General features: G+C 43.0%; 1 protein-coding gene across 2 annotated transcripts in view; it reads right to left on the bottom strand.

Annotated features, from left to right (window-relative positions):
• The window catches only part of DNAH7 (dynein axonemal heavy chain 7), a 498,098-nt gene that overhangs the window by 149,882 nt on the left and 334,993 nt on the right, over positions 1-13,223 (bottom strand). The gene's annotated exons all lie outside the window — the stretch shown is intronic.

Genomic DNA, 13,223 nt, shown 5'->3' with positions numbered 1-13,223 from the left:
TGGTAATAAAACCTGGAAGCTCATTGGTTTCTATGCAGAAGTGAGCCTGATTTTGCACTTTCCATCTTTAGTAAATAAAACTCATTGTGTACTTAAAAGTGGGGTATGCCTGTACTGTGATTCTGTACTTGCCAAATATGCTGCAGAAATCTACCTCCACTGAGTCTGGCTGTAACCATTTTAACTGTGGGCAGCTGAAGCTGCTGCCTGTTCCCTTCCTGGATTAACACAGAGGCACGCCTCCAGCTCTGCAGCTCTCTTTGGCCCTCTTTTAAATCATCACCCCTCCCTTCCTGGCAAACTCTCACAAGAGTGAGAGATAGAGAGCTGTCCATGATGTTATAAGCCTAGGCTTTTTACCAGAAAAGAAACAGGAAGTGTGCTGTATAAGGTATTTACTGGCAGAAAATAAATGTTTTACTATCTAAAGTTAAAACAACAAGGGCAGAAGATTTAGTAGATCGAAGGCTGAAAAAATGACTGAAGGTCCTTTTTAAAGACAAATTATATCTCGTGTACTAAATAAAATGTGAGAAGCTTCACTAAAAAATGTGTGAATGTTCACTTTAATTATTCAATCGTGTGTAAATGATATTCCTGTTCATTTTGAATATCCAATCATGTGCATATGCTTTTCACACAATTGTGAGTGATTCTCCACTCATTTAGTAAACCTGCCTTATTGCCCACAAGAAAAAAAATAAAGATTAGACATGCAGTAGTTCATTATAATAAAGCAATATGATTGCGCTAAGCCATTGACAAGATCAATTTCATAATCAATAACTTTATGGGAACAGCAAATCTGAACAATCAGATGCAGTGATTTTGCAGCACAGTACCGCAAGCTCCCAGCTCTCAACCCAGAAGAATAGATGAACTTTCAGTGGTACTAAAGCTGTAAGTAAACATTTTATATACCGTATATACTCGAGTATAGGCCGACCCGAATATAAGCCGAGGCCCCCAATTTACCCCCAAAAAAACTGGCAAACTTATTGACTCGTGTATAAGCCGAGGGTGAGACATGCCTGTCCATCCCTGTGTGTGTGTCCGTCCATCCCTGTGTGTCCGTCCATCCCTGTGTGTCCGTCCATCCCTGTGTGTCCGTCCATCCCTGTGTGTCCGTCCATCCATCCCTGTGTGTGTGTGTGTCCATCCATCCATCCATCCCTGTGTGTGTGTGTGTCCATCCATCCATCCATCCCTGTGTGTGTGTGTGTCCATCCATCCATCCATCCCTGTGTGTGTGTGTGTGTCTCCATCCATCCATCCATCCCTGTGTGTGTGTGTCTCCATCCATCCATCCCTGTGTGTGTGTGTCTCCATCCATCCATCCCTGTGTGTGTGTGTGTATCCATCCATCCCTGTGTGTGTGTGTCTCCATCCATCCATCCCTGTGTGTGTGTGTCCATGTGTGTGTGTGTGTGTGTGTGTGTGTGTGTGTGTGTGTGTGTGTGTGTCCAGCCTACCTGTGTCCCGAGCCTGTGTCCCGAGCCTCCGTCCCGTGCCTTGCCTCCTTGCCTCCGTCCCGTGCCGTGCCTTGCCTCCTTGCCTCCGTCCCGTGCCGTGCCTTGCCTCCTTGCCTCCGTCCCGTGTCGTGCCTTGCCTCCGTCCCGTCCCGTCCCGTGCCGTGCCTTGCCTTGCCTCCGTCCCGTGCCTTGCCAGGATCGCCGCTCTTCGTCGGCGCCTCGGCGGCCATTCTAAAATTCAAAAGCCGCGCCTCCGCCTTCGCCTGTGATAGGCGGAACACTGAATTTCCCAGCAGCCTGTGTTCCGCCTATCACGGACATCGTCTCATCCTCGTCCGTAGTACGAGGATGAGCGGATGTCCGTGATAGGCGGAACACTGACTGCTGGGAAATTGAGTGTTCCGCCTATCACAGGCGGAGGCGGAGGCGGAGGCGCGGCTTTCGAATTGTAGTATGTCCGCCGTCTGTCTGCTCGATACGCTGATCGAGCAGTCAGACGGCGATGACTCGAGTATAAGCCGAGGGGGGCACTTTCAGCCTCAAAAAAGAGGCTGAAAATCTCGGCTTATACTCGAGTATATACGGTATTTCAGTTTGCCAATTCTTAGATATAAATGGCTGCAGTTTTCTTTTTTAGACTTTCCGCTTTTATTTAATTATGCAAAACCTTTATCCCAAAAGGAAAAAAAACTATTTGCTTATATAGTGTTAGCCAGAGTTCAAGTTCAGTTTCTTAGTACTTTTAAATTTGCTAGTCCATCTAACACTGCCTTCCCCCTGACTGACAATGATGCTGTCCAAAGGTGCCCCTGTGCTCCTTCATCCAGAGTGGAGGACCTCTAATACAGGAGGTCAGATCACCAGATTAAAACAGAGGGAAAAAAGTGTGAAATGAAAAACAAATGCAGCCACTGTACCTAAAGATTGGCAAGCTGCAATATTTTACATTTTTGGTTTTATATTTAATACTGTTTTAAGGTTCAGGCGGAACACATGCACTGTATATTAGAAGTCAATGGTTGTTAAGGACACTGGTGGATGATGTCACTAGCCCCAATCACATACATGTAATCTTCGGCCATGTACGCAAAGTTGCTGGGGATAGTTAGAGAGAAAAAATATAGAATTTATTCCAGGCCCTTAGGGTGTGGTATAGATTTTAAGGGAAACCCCATGCAAAAACCAAGATAAAAAGGGTTAGGCCTCTCCCAAAAATCCACACATAGCTCTCTGCAGCCCACTTGCTTGTTCCTCCCTTTTCTGGCCTGCCAAGCATGCAGCTAAGGGTCTAGTATAGAATTTTGGGGGGAGGGAGCGAGGCTTCACGATTTTTTTGTGTGGGGTCCCCCCTTAAAATTCATACCAAAGCTAAAGGGCCTAGTATGAGTTAGGGGGAGCCCGTGCCATTTTTTTTGTAGGGCTCGCCAATTAACATCTTTATGTATCATCTAGGATAAGAATTTGGTATAGTAAAATTAAATCCCTAGCTGTTTTCTTTACAAACAAGGTGATGCAGCTGGGAGCTGTCATTTTGCTGTCATTTTAAACAAACTTTTTTCTTTGTATATGTCAGTATTGCTGTAGTAAGTTGTATACATCGCATGCCTCGTAGGCAGGTTCGGAGCATCCCCAAGATATGTTATTCAAAGGGATTTTGCATTTTTTTGTTTTACTTTAAGCATTAGTAAAATTGCTGATTACTTGGCAATGGCATAGAACGGAATAAAAAAAAAGAAAAAGTATTTTTACATATTTTTACTATGATTTAGCTTCATGCTTGACAGTTTCACTTTACATGAGGAGCTAATTATAAAAGTTAAGCATTCATAGATCTGTTGACTTAAGTTACCTTTGTAAATCCTGATTGAAGCATAGGTATACACAAACAACAAAATCTGGTTATCATTATGTTCATTTATCATTATCATTATGTTCATTCATCATTATTATTATGTTTGAAAACTGCACAATATTATCAGCATGCACTAATAAATGCCAAAAGTGCCAGTTAAAGATATACTGATATCAGCATTTATTGAGCAGTCACATGCATCAAGTTTGCAGGTTCACCACCAGCAATAAGACAACCAATAATGTAAGTCATAATAAATTTCTTGAAAATAAGGGAAATTAAAAACGTAAAAAAAAATAAGTTTGGACTTTAGATACATTTTAAATATTATTTAGGGAATTGCATCTGCTAGAAGGAATATGATTAAAGATTAAAAATGACACAATAAATTATCTGCCGGCAGATAATTCTGCTAATTTTAAAATACTAGCTCGGTAACACAAGATGATCCAATAAGGCTAATTCTGTTGCAGGAGGCAAATTCTGAAGAGGAATCAAGAGAATTGTAATTTATATATTCGTGATCCAAATAAGATAACACTGTAATCACCACAACTATAGACATCATGTAATTAAGGCACCGACTGGGATGAATTAATCAAAACTTTAATTATCAACCCCCTGATTATTCTTTTTCTTCTCCGTGGTTGATTAATTACAAATGACTTCCCTTACAGAATTCCTGTGTTGTAAAGCTAATTCTTTCTTTTGTAGACATAGTCCTAAATAACAGTGAAGTGAATGCATTTTCTTTTCTGCAATGTCACAGAATCACTTGAAGTTGATAAATAATGCAACAATTAACAGTAAAGCATACATTTACAATATTTGAGTATTTGGTGCATAGCAAGTAGTAAATCTTTTCTTAATGTCCTCACTTTGCCTCTAGAAGTCAGAGTCAGTTCAGTTCAGGGGATACTGAATAATAAGTGACTATGTAAAAAAAATCATTATTTTCCCTTTGTTGTACAAATTATACAACATAAATATATAACAATGCAAGAAAGAAAATGCTGATGTGCTGCTGTCATCTACAAATAACTTATAAATCCATGTGTCTAATGTATCATAACCTTTTTTTTTCCAACTGCATATTAAAATATTCCCAGTGTATTAAATTCATGTGTTTGCTCTGGCAGGTACAGCAAATGTAAAAACAGCTTTTAAAGTGATTTTAAAGTCTCAGTTTTTTTCTATTAAAATAACAAACATGTTATACTTACCTGCTCTGTGCAGTGGTTTTGCACAGAGCAGCCCTCCTCTTCTCGGGTCCCTGGCTGGAGCTCCTGGCCCCTCCCTCCTGTTGAGTGCCACCACAGCAAGCAGCTTGCTATGGGGGCACCCGGGCCTGGGCTGCAGCCCTGTGTGTCTCTTCAGACACCGAGCTGCAGTTTGGCCCCACCCTCTCTCTCCTGACTGGCTAACTGAGTTTGATTGACCTCAGCAGGAGCCAATGGCGCCGGTTCTGTGTCTCAGCCAATTAGGAGGGAGAGTCCTGGGTGGTAGAGGCACTCGTGGACATGGCTGGATAGTGAGGAGGCTCAGGTAAGTATTTGGGGGCTGAGAGGGCTGCTGCACACTGAATGCATTAACCACTTTCAGACTGGACCATTTTGCTGGCTTAAGACCAGACCACTTTTTGCGATTCGGCACTGTGTCATTTTAACTGACAATTGCGCGGTCGTGCGATGTGGCTTCCAAACAAAATTTACATCCTTTTTTTCCCCACAAATAGAGCTTTGTTTTGGTGGTATTTGATCACCCCTGCGGTTTTTATTTTTTGCGCTATTAACAAAAATAGAGCGACAATTTTGAAAAAAACGCATTATTTTTTACTTTTTGTTATAATAAATATCCCCCAAAAATATATAAAAAACATTTTTTCCCTCAGTTTAGGCCGATACGTATTCTTCTACATATTTTTGGTAAAAAAAATCGCAATAAGCGATTATTGATTGGTTTGCGCAAAAGTTATAGCGTTTACAAAATAGGAGATCGTTTTATGGCATTTTGATTAAGAATTTTTTTTTACTAGTAATGGCGGAGATCAGCGATTTTTATTGTGACTGTGACATTATGGCGGACACATCGGACATTTTTGACACATTTTTGGGACTATTGTCATTTATACAGCAATCACTGCTATATAAATGCAGTGATTCCTGTGTAAATGACACTGGCAGGGAAGGGGTTAACCAGTGGGTGGCAGTGTAGGGGTTTAGTGTTCCTAGGGGCGTGTTACTAACTGTGGGGGGCTGGGCTTTGTTTTAGTGAACACTGATCTCTGCTCCAATCACATGGAGCAGAGATCAGCGTCACTTGTTGCTAGGCAGAACAGGGAGATGCTGTTTACAACGTCATCTCCTCGTTCAGCCGCCCCGTGAGACGATTGCGGGTATCCCTGCGGCGATCGAGTCTGCGGGACCCGCGACCAGACTCACAGGGGTCCCGACTGGCACGCGAGCACGCCGCTGGCGCCGCACTCGCGATGGCAGGGCGCATTTAAAACTGGACGTACCTGTACGCCAATATGCCTGCTTGTGCCAGTCTGCCGACGTACATCGGCGGGCGCCGGTTGGGAAGTGGTTAAGATAAAAAACCATCAGACTTTACAACCACTTTAAGCATATTTTTAAGCTGCGGCCTCAAACTTGTGCAGAGGTGATTTGAGGTCCCTTCTGTTATAAACCATGAATTGCTATAAGGAGAAGGCTTCCTACAAGACGTCCTACTTTATATTACACAAATTGATATCTTTTCAGTACACCTTTGTTAAATAATAAAATTGATTAATGAAACGCAGAGATGATAGAAAATAAAACACCAGAACTTTTTTTAACGTTTCTTCTGCACACAACCGGACAGTCTACAAAATACACGTTACCAGCGCCATCCACAGGAGTATAAAGGGATTAAACACACAGTTGTCTTCAGGGACACACATTTCTGAACATTAAATTACAATGTTAATGAACAAGAAAGAAGCAAAATAGCTAGCCTTTCTACCTCATGCTGAGCAAAAATGCAGTTTTAATGTAGCTACCATAGTCTTATCATTAAGTCATAGAATTGACAGTAATAGCAATTAACGTTTATATTTGGTCCATGTGACATTCTATGCACAATGATGTGCTGGGAGAGGCACAGAAAAATACTAAAAAGCTTCTCTCAAGTGGTGACAATAAACAAATCTGTGGTGATCCACTAACAAAATAAATCAAGACAACAGTTTTTTTTTATACCTTTAAAATTATGTCTTTTGTCTGTAAAACTGCTATTTAACCACTTGCTGACCAGCCACCTTAATTATACGGTGGCAGGTCAGCCCATTCCCATGAATCGCGGTAGCTGTACGGTGGTACCTTTAACAGCTACAGCAGGCACCATGGTGGGGGGAGCCAATGCAAGTGGCCGGCGGCCGAGATGTCCCCCAGCCACCTGTGACCGCTTCACAGAGAGCCAGAACGGGGATCTGCCAATGTAAACAAACAGGCCCCTTTTCTGACCGGGGAGTTCAGAATGATCGTCTGTTTATAGTGATTAGGAACAGCGATCTCTCTGTACTCCCAGTCAGTCCTCTCCCCCCCACAGTTAGAAACACCTCCCAGGGGACACATTTAACCCCTTGATCACCCCCTAGTGTTAACCCCTTTCCTGCCAGTGACATTTTTACAATAATCAGTGCATTTTTATAGCACGGATCGCAGTATAAATGTGAATGGTCCCAAAAAAGTGTCAAAAGTGTCCAATCTGTCCGCCACAGTCCCGATAAAAATCGCTGATCACCACCATTACTAGTAAAAAAATAAAAATGGCATAAATCTATATTTAAAATTTTTTGGGGGATATTTATTATAGAAAAAAAGTAAAAAATATTTTTTTATAGCACAAAAAATAAATAACCGCAGAGGTGATCAAATACCACCAAAAGAAATTGGCATACTTTTTTTCTTTTGGTGGTATTTGATCACCTCTGCTGTTTTTATTTTTTGCGCTATAAACAAAAATTGAGCGACAATTTTGAAAAAAATTCAATATTTTTTACTTTTTGCTATAATAAATATCCCCCAAAAATATATAAAAAAAACATTATTTTTCCTCAGTTTAGGCCGATGCATATTCTTCTAAATATTTTTGGTAAAAAAAATTGCAATTAGCGATTATTGATTGGTTTGGGCAAAAATATAAATATATAATATATATATATAAATTATAGCATTTACAAAATAGGGTATAGTTTTATAGCATTTTTATAAATTTTTTTTGTTTTACTAGTAATGGCGACGATCAGTGATTTTTATAGTGACTGCTACATTATCACATATCGGACATTTTTTACACATTTTTGGGAACATTGTCATTTATACAGCAATCAGTGCTATTTAAATGCACTGATTCCTGTGTAAATGACACTGGCAGTGAAGGAGTTAACCACTAGGGGGGCAGGGAGGGGCTAAGTGTGACGTGTGTATGTTTTTTTACTGTTGGGGGGCGTGGTTTGGCATGTGATGTCACTGATCGTCTTTCCCTATAACAGGGAACCGACGATCAGTGACAGCCACAGGGAGAGATTTGTTTACACCTACCTCTCCTCGTTCTTCAGCTCTGTGACTCGATCCCGGGACACCAGCGGCGATTGGGTCTGCAGGTCCCGTGGCCACGGTCACAGATCTCAGGACCGGGTCACGAGCGCGCCGCCGGCGGTGCGCGCGCGACCAACAGCTGAGCACTTAAAGAGCAACATACCTGTATGTTGATGTGCCCAGCCATGCCATTCTGCCGATGTAAATGTGCAGGAGGCGGTCCTTAACCAGTTGCCGACCGCCGCACGCCGATGTACGTCGGTACAATGGCACGGGCAGGCATAAGGACATACATGTACGTCCCTTGCCTCCCGCGGGTCGGGGGCCCGATCGGGCCCCCGCCCGGTGCCTGCGGCGGTCGGTATTCGTGCGGGAGCGATCCCGGACGAGGGGACGGCCATTCATTCATGGCCACCCCCTCGCGATCGCTCCCGACGAATAGAAATCCCCGGTGACATCACTTCCTCTCCTGTAATGTAAACACAGGAGAGGAAGTGATGTATTCTCTCCTCCGTGTCGGTATTTTTCGTTCCGACACGGAGGAGAGCGGATCAGTAAGTTGCACCAACACTCACACACACAGTAGAACATGCCAGGCACACTCACACCCCCCCTTTACCCCCCGATCACCCCCCCCAATTACCCCTGCCCCCCAGTCACAGTGACACCAATGTCATTTTTTTTTTTTTTTTTTTTTGCATTGGTGTCATTTTGACTGTAATAACTGTTAGGGCAGTTAGAGTTAGCCCCCTTTAGTTCTAATGTACCCCCCTAACCCCCCCAATAAAGGTTTAACCCCGTGATCACCCCCCGTCGCCAGTGTCACTAAGGCTGGGTTCACATTGCAGCGGTTTATGAGAACGAATGTGATTCGCACCGCACTGCAGTGCAAATCACATCCGATCTCTGTGCGATTCGAGTTCAGCCATTCGCCGCACCCGCCATACCCGCCGCACCCGCCGCAAATTCGCACGGGACCCTTTTTTTGGCCCGCAGCAGAATCGGATCGCATGGGTGTTCACACCATGCGATCCGAGTTTGCAGATCGCACTGCGATATGCGAACTGATCTGGGGGTGTCAGTAACATTTCACTGACACTCCCAGCAGTTCGCATAGGGCAGTGTGAACTGCCGCCGGGAGGCATGCGATGCGGGAACCCGCCGCGCATTCGCGGCGTTTCCGCATCGCTCCAGTGTGAACCCAGCCTAATAAGCGATCATTTTTCTGATCGCCGTATTAGTGTCACAGGTGACGCTAGTTAGGCAGGTAGGTATTTAGGTTCGCCGCAGCTTTTTATAGCGCCAGGGACCCCCATATACTACCGCATAAAGCCCCCTGATTGCCCCCTAGTTAACCCTTTCACCAGTGATCACCATATAACTGTTACAGGTGACGCTGGTTGGTTAGTTATTTTTTTATAGTTTCAGGGCACCCGCCATTTATTACCTAATAAAGGTTTAACCCCCTGATCACCCGGCGGGTGTCATTTGTGACTAATAACTGTTAGGGCAGTTAGGGTTAGCCCCCTTTAGTTCTAAGGTACCCCCCTAACCCCCCCAATAAAGGTTTAACCCCGTGATCACCCCCCGTCGCCAGTGTCACTAAGGCTGGGTTCACATTGCAGCGGTTTATGAGAACGGATGTGATTCGCACCGCACTGCAGTGCAAATCACATCCGATCTCTGTGCGATTCGAGTTCAGCCATTCGCCGCACCCGCCGCAAATTCGCACGGGACCCTTTTTTTGGCCCGCAGCAGAATCGGATCGCATGGGTGTTCACACCATGCGATCCGAGTTTGCAGATCGCACTGCGATATGCGAACTGATCTGGGGGTGTCAGTAACATTTCACTGACACTCCCAGCAGTTCGCATAGGGCAGTGTGAACTGCCGCCGGGAGGCATGCGATGCGGGAACCCGCCGCGCATTCGTGGCGTTCCCGCATCGCTCCAGTGTGAACCCAGCCTAATAAGCGATCGTTTTTCTGATCGCTGTATTAGTGTCACAGGTGGCGCTAGTTAGGCAGGTAGGTATTTAGGTTCGCTGCAGCTTTTTATAGCGCCAGGGACCCCCATATACTACCGCATAAAGCCCCCTAATTGCCCCCTAGTTAACCCTTTCACCAGTGATCACCATATAACTGTTACAGGTGACGCTGGTTGGTTAGTTATTTTTTTATAGTTTCAGGGCACCCGCCATTTATTACCTAATCTCACTAGTGTACCCCTAAATTTAGGGGTGTCTACTTTCCAAAATGGGGTCATTTGGGGGGGGTTTGTGCCATCTTGGCATTTTATGGCCTTCAAAACTGTAACGCCCTTAGAAAGCCTGAAGGCGGTGCTTGGTTTTCGGGGCCCCGTACGCGGCTAGGCTCCCAAAAAGTCCCACATATGTGGTATCCCCATACTCAGGAGAAGCAGCAGAATTTATTTTGGGGTGTCATTTCACATATGCCCATGGCATGCGTGAGCAATATATCATTTAGTGACAACTTTGTGAAAAAAAAAAAAAAAAAAAAAAGTTTGTAATTTTCCCGCAACTTGTGGCAAAATATAAAATATTCCATGGACTCAACATGCCTCTCAGCAAATAGCTTGGGGTGTCTACTTTCTAAAATGGGGTCATTTGTGGGGGTTTTGTGCCATCTTGGCATTTTATGGCCTTCAAAACTGTAATAGGTAGTGAGGAGTGAAATCAAAAAATTACGCCCTTAGAAAGCCTGAAGGCGGTGCTTGGTTTTCGGGGCCCCGTACGCGGCTAGGCTCCCAAAAAGTCCCACATATGTGGTATCCCCGTACTCAGGAGAAGCAGCAGAATTTATTTTGGGGTGTCATTTCACATATGCCCATGGCATGCATGAGCAATATATCATTTAGTGACAACTTTGTTAAAAAAAAAAAAAAAAAAAAAAAGTTTGTAATTTTCCCGCAACTTGTGGCAAAATATAAAATATTCCATGAACTCAACATGCCTCTCAGCAAATAGCTTGGGGTGTCTACTTTCTAAAATGGGGTCATTTGTGGGGGTTTTGTGCCATCTTGGCATTTTATGGCCTTCAAAACTGTAATAGGTAGTGAGAAGTGAACTCAAAAATTTACGCCCTTAGAAAGCCTGAAGGCGGTGCTTGGTTTTCGGGGCCCCGTACGCGGCTAGGCTCCCAAAAAGTCCCACATATGTGGTATCCCCATACTCAGGAGAAGCAGCAGAATTTATTTTGGGGTGTCATTTCACATACGCCCATAGCATGTGTGAGCAATATATCATTTAGTGACAACTTTGTGTAAAAAAAAAAAAAAATTTTTTTTTTTGTCATTATTCAATCGCTTGAGGCAAAAAAATAAAATATTCAATGGGCTCAACATGCCTCTTATCAATTTCCTTAGGGGGTCTACTTTCCAAAATGGGGTCATTTGGGGGGGTTTTGTACTGCCCTGCCATTTTAGCACCTCAAGAAATGAGATAGGCAGTCGTAAACTAAAAGCTGCGTAAATTGTAGTTTGTAGATGTGACAACTTTTGCGCAAACCAATAAATATACAATTATTGACTTTTTTTTTACCAAAGACATGTGGCTGAATACATTTTGGCCTAAATGTATGACTAAAATTGAGTTTATTGGATTTTTCTAATAACAAAAAGTAGAAAATATCATTTTTTTTCAAAATTTGCGGTCTTTTTACGTTTATATCGCAAAAAATAAAAATCGCAGAGGCAATCAAATACCATCAAAAGAAAGCTCTATTTGTGGGAAGAAAAGGACGCAAATTTTGTTTGGGTACAACATTGCATGACCGCGCAATTACCAGTTAAAGCAGCGCAGTGCCAAAGTGTAAAAAGACCTCTGGTCATTTACCAGCAAAATGGTCCGGTCTGAAAGTGGTTAAGCGGTTTAAGTGGTTAAAGGGAGTTTTATTTACAACACAGATTAAAATGGTTTCTTTTGTAAATTTTTGAGTGAGGACAAACTTTTTTATTTTTATGTTACATTTTATCTTGAAAGAGGGTTTATGTCTATTGTTTTTCTCGGCTGTATTATCGTAATGCTGACACATTAGTGAGACATTAAAAGTTTTAAGCTGACCATACATAAATGGAAATTTGGTGGGTTCCACAGGGGCTGGCTAAATTTCAATCCATGTGTGGCCACTGCAGTTAAACAGAAGTACCAATATTCAAAAAGGGGCAGAGATATATTCCTAGAAAATACAGGCATGTCAGTCTAACATCAATAGTATGTCAACTATTGGAGGTGATAAGGGACTATATCCAAGAATTTGCTGATGAAAACCACATCATTAGTAGTAATCACTCAGCATGGGTTTACGAAGGGTCATTCTTGCCAAACCAACCTGTTAACATTCTACGAGGAAGTGAGCTGCCACCTAGATAAAGGTAGGCTGGTGGATGTGGTGTATCTGGATTTTGCAAAAGTATTTGATACATATCCCCATAGATGCTTAATTTACAAACTGAGGCCTGGAGGCATGGACTATGGTTTGTTCATGGATAGAAAACTGGTAAAAGGGGCATGCCCAAAGGGTGGTGATACATACTGTGTACTCTGAATGGTCTGAAATGGAAAGTGGGATACTCCAAGGCTCTGTCCTGGGACCAATTCTGTTTAATTTATTCATAAATGATATAGAGGTTGGCATAAATAGCTCAATCTCAGTTTTTGCTGATAACACTAAAATAAGTAGGGCAATAACTTAACATCAGGATATAGAAACTTTACAAGAAGACCTGAATAAAATAATGGGGTGGGCAACTACATGGCAAATGAGGTTTAATGTTGAAAAATGTAAAGTATTGCACTTAGGGGCTAAAATGTAAATGCTAATTGCTCACTAGGGGGAGAACCTCTGCGGGAATCTAGGAGAAAGATCTGGGGGTCCTAGTAGAAGTCAGACTGAGCAAAAGCATGCAATGTCAAGCAGCAGCAAGCAATGCCAGTAGAATATTAGCATGCATTTATAAAACTCTGATGCGGCCACATCTGGAGAATTCCATCCAGTTCTGGTCACCAGTCCTCAGAAAGCATGTGCTGGAACTGGAAAGAGTCCAGATAAGGGCAACAAAATTAATAAGGGGACTGGAGGACCTCAATTATGAGGAACAACTACAAGCACTAAACGTATTCTCCCTGAAGAAGAGACGTTTGAGAGGAGATATGATAGCAATATACAACTATTTCAATAGGGATCCCAGCATAGGTAGCAAACTATTCAGTCTCAGGGAGTGCAAGAAGACACACAATGAGATTGGAGGAGAAGTGGTTTAATCTTAAGCTGTGTAGGGGGATTTTCACTGTCAGGAC

This window comes from Lithobates pipiens, unplaced genomic scaffold, assembly GCF_037356315.1.
Source record: "Lithobates pipiens isolate NorthernLeopardFrog02 unplaced genomic scaffold, aLitPip1_a1.2 Scaffold_22, whole genome shotgun sequence".
In the NCBI taxonomy this organism is placed as follows: domain Eukaryota; kingdom Metazoa; phylum Chordata; class Amphibia; order Anura; family Ranidae; genus Lithobates; species Lithobates pipiens.
Note: the sequence above shows the minus strand (reverse complement) of the source record. Positions and strands in the feature narration are given on the sequence as shown.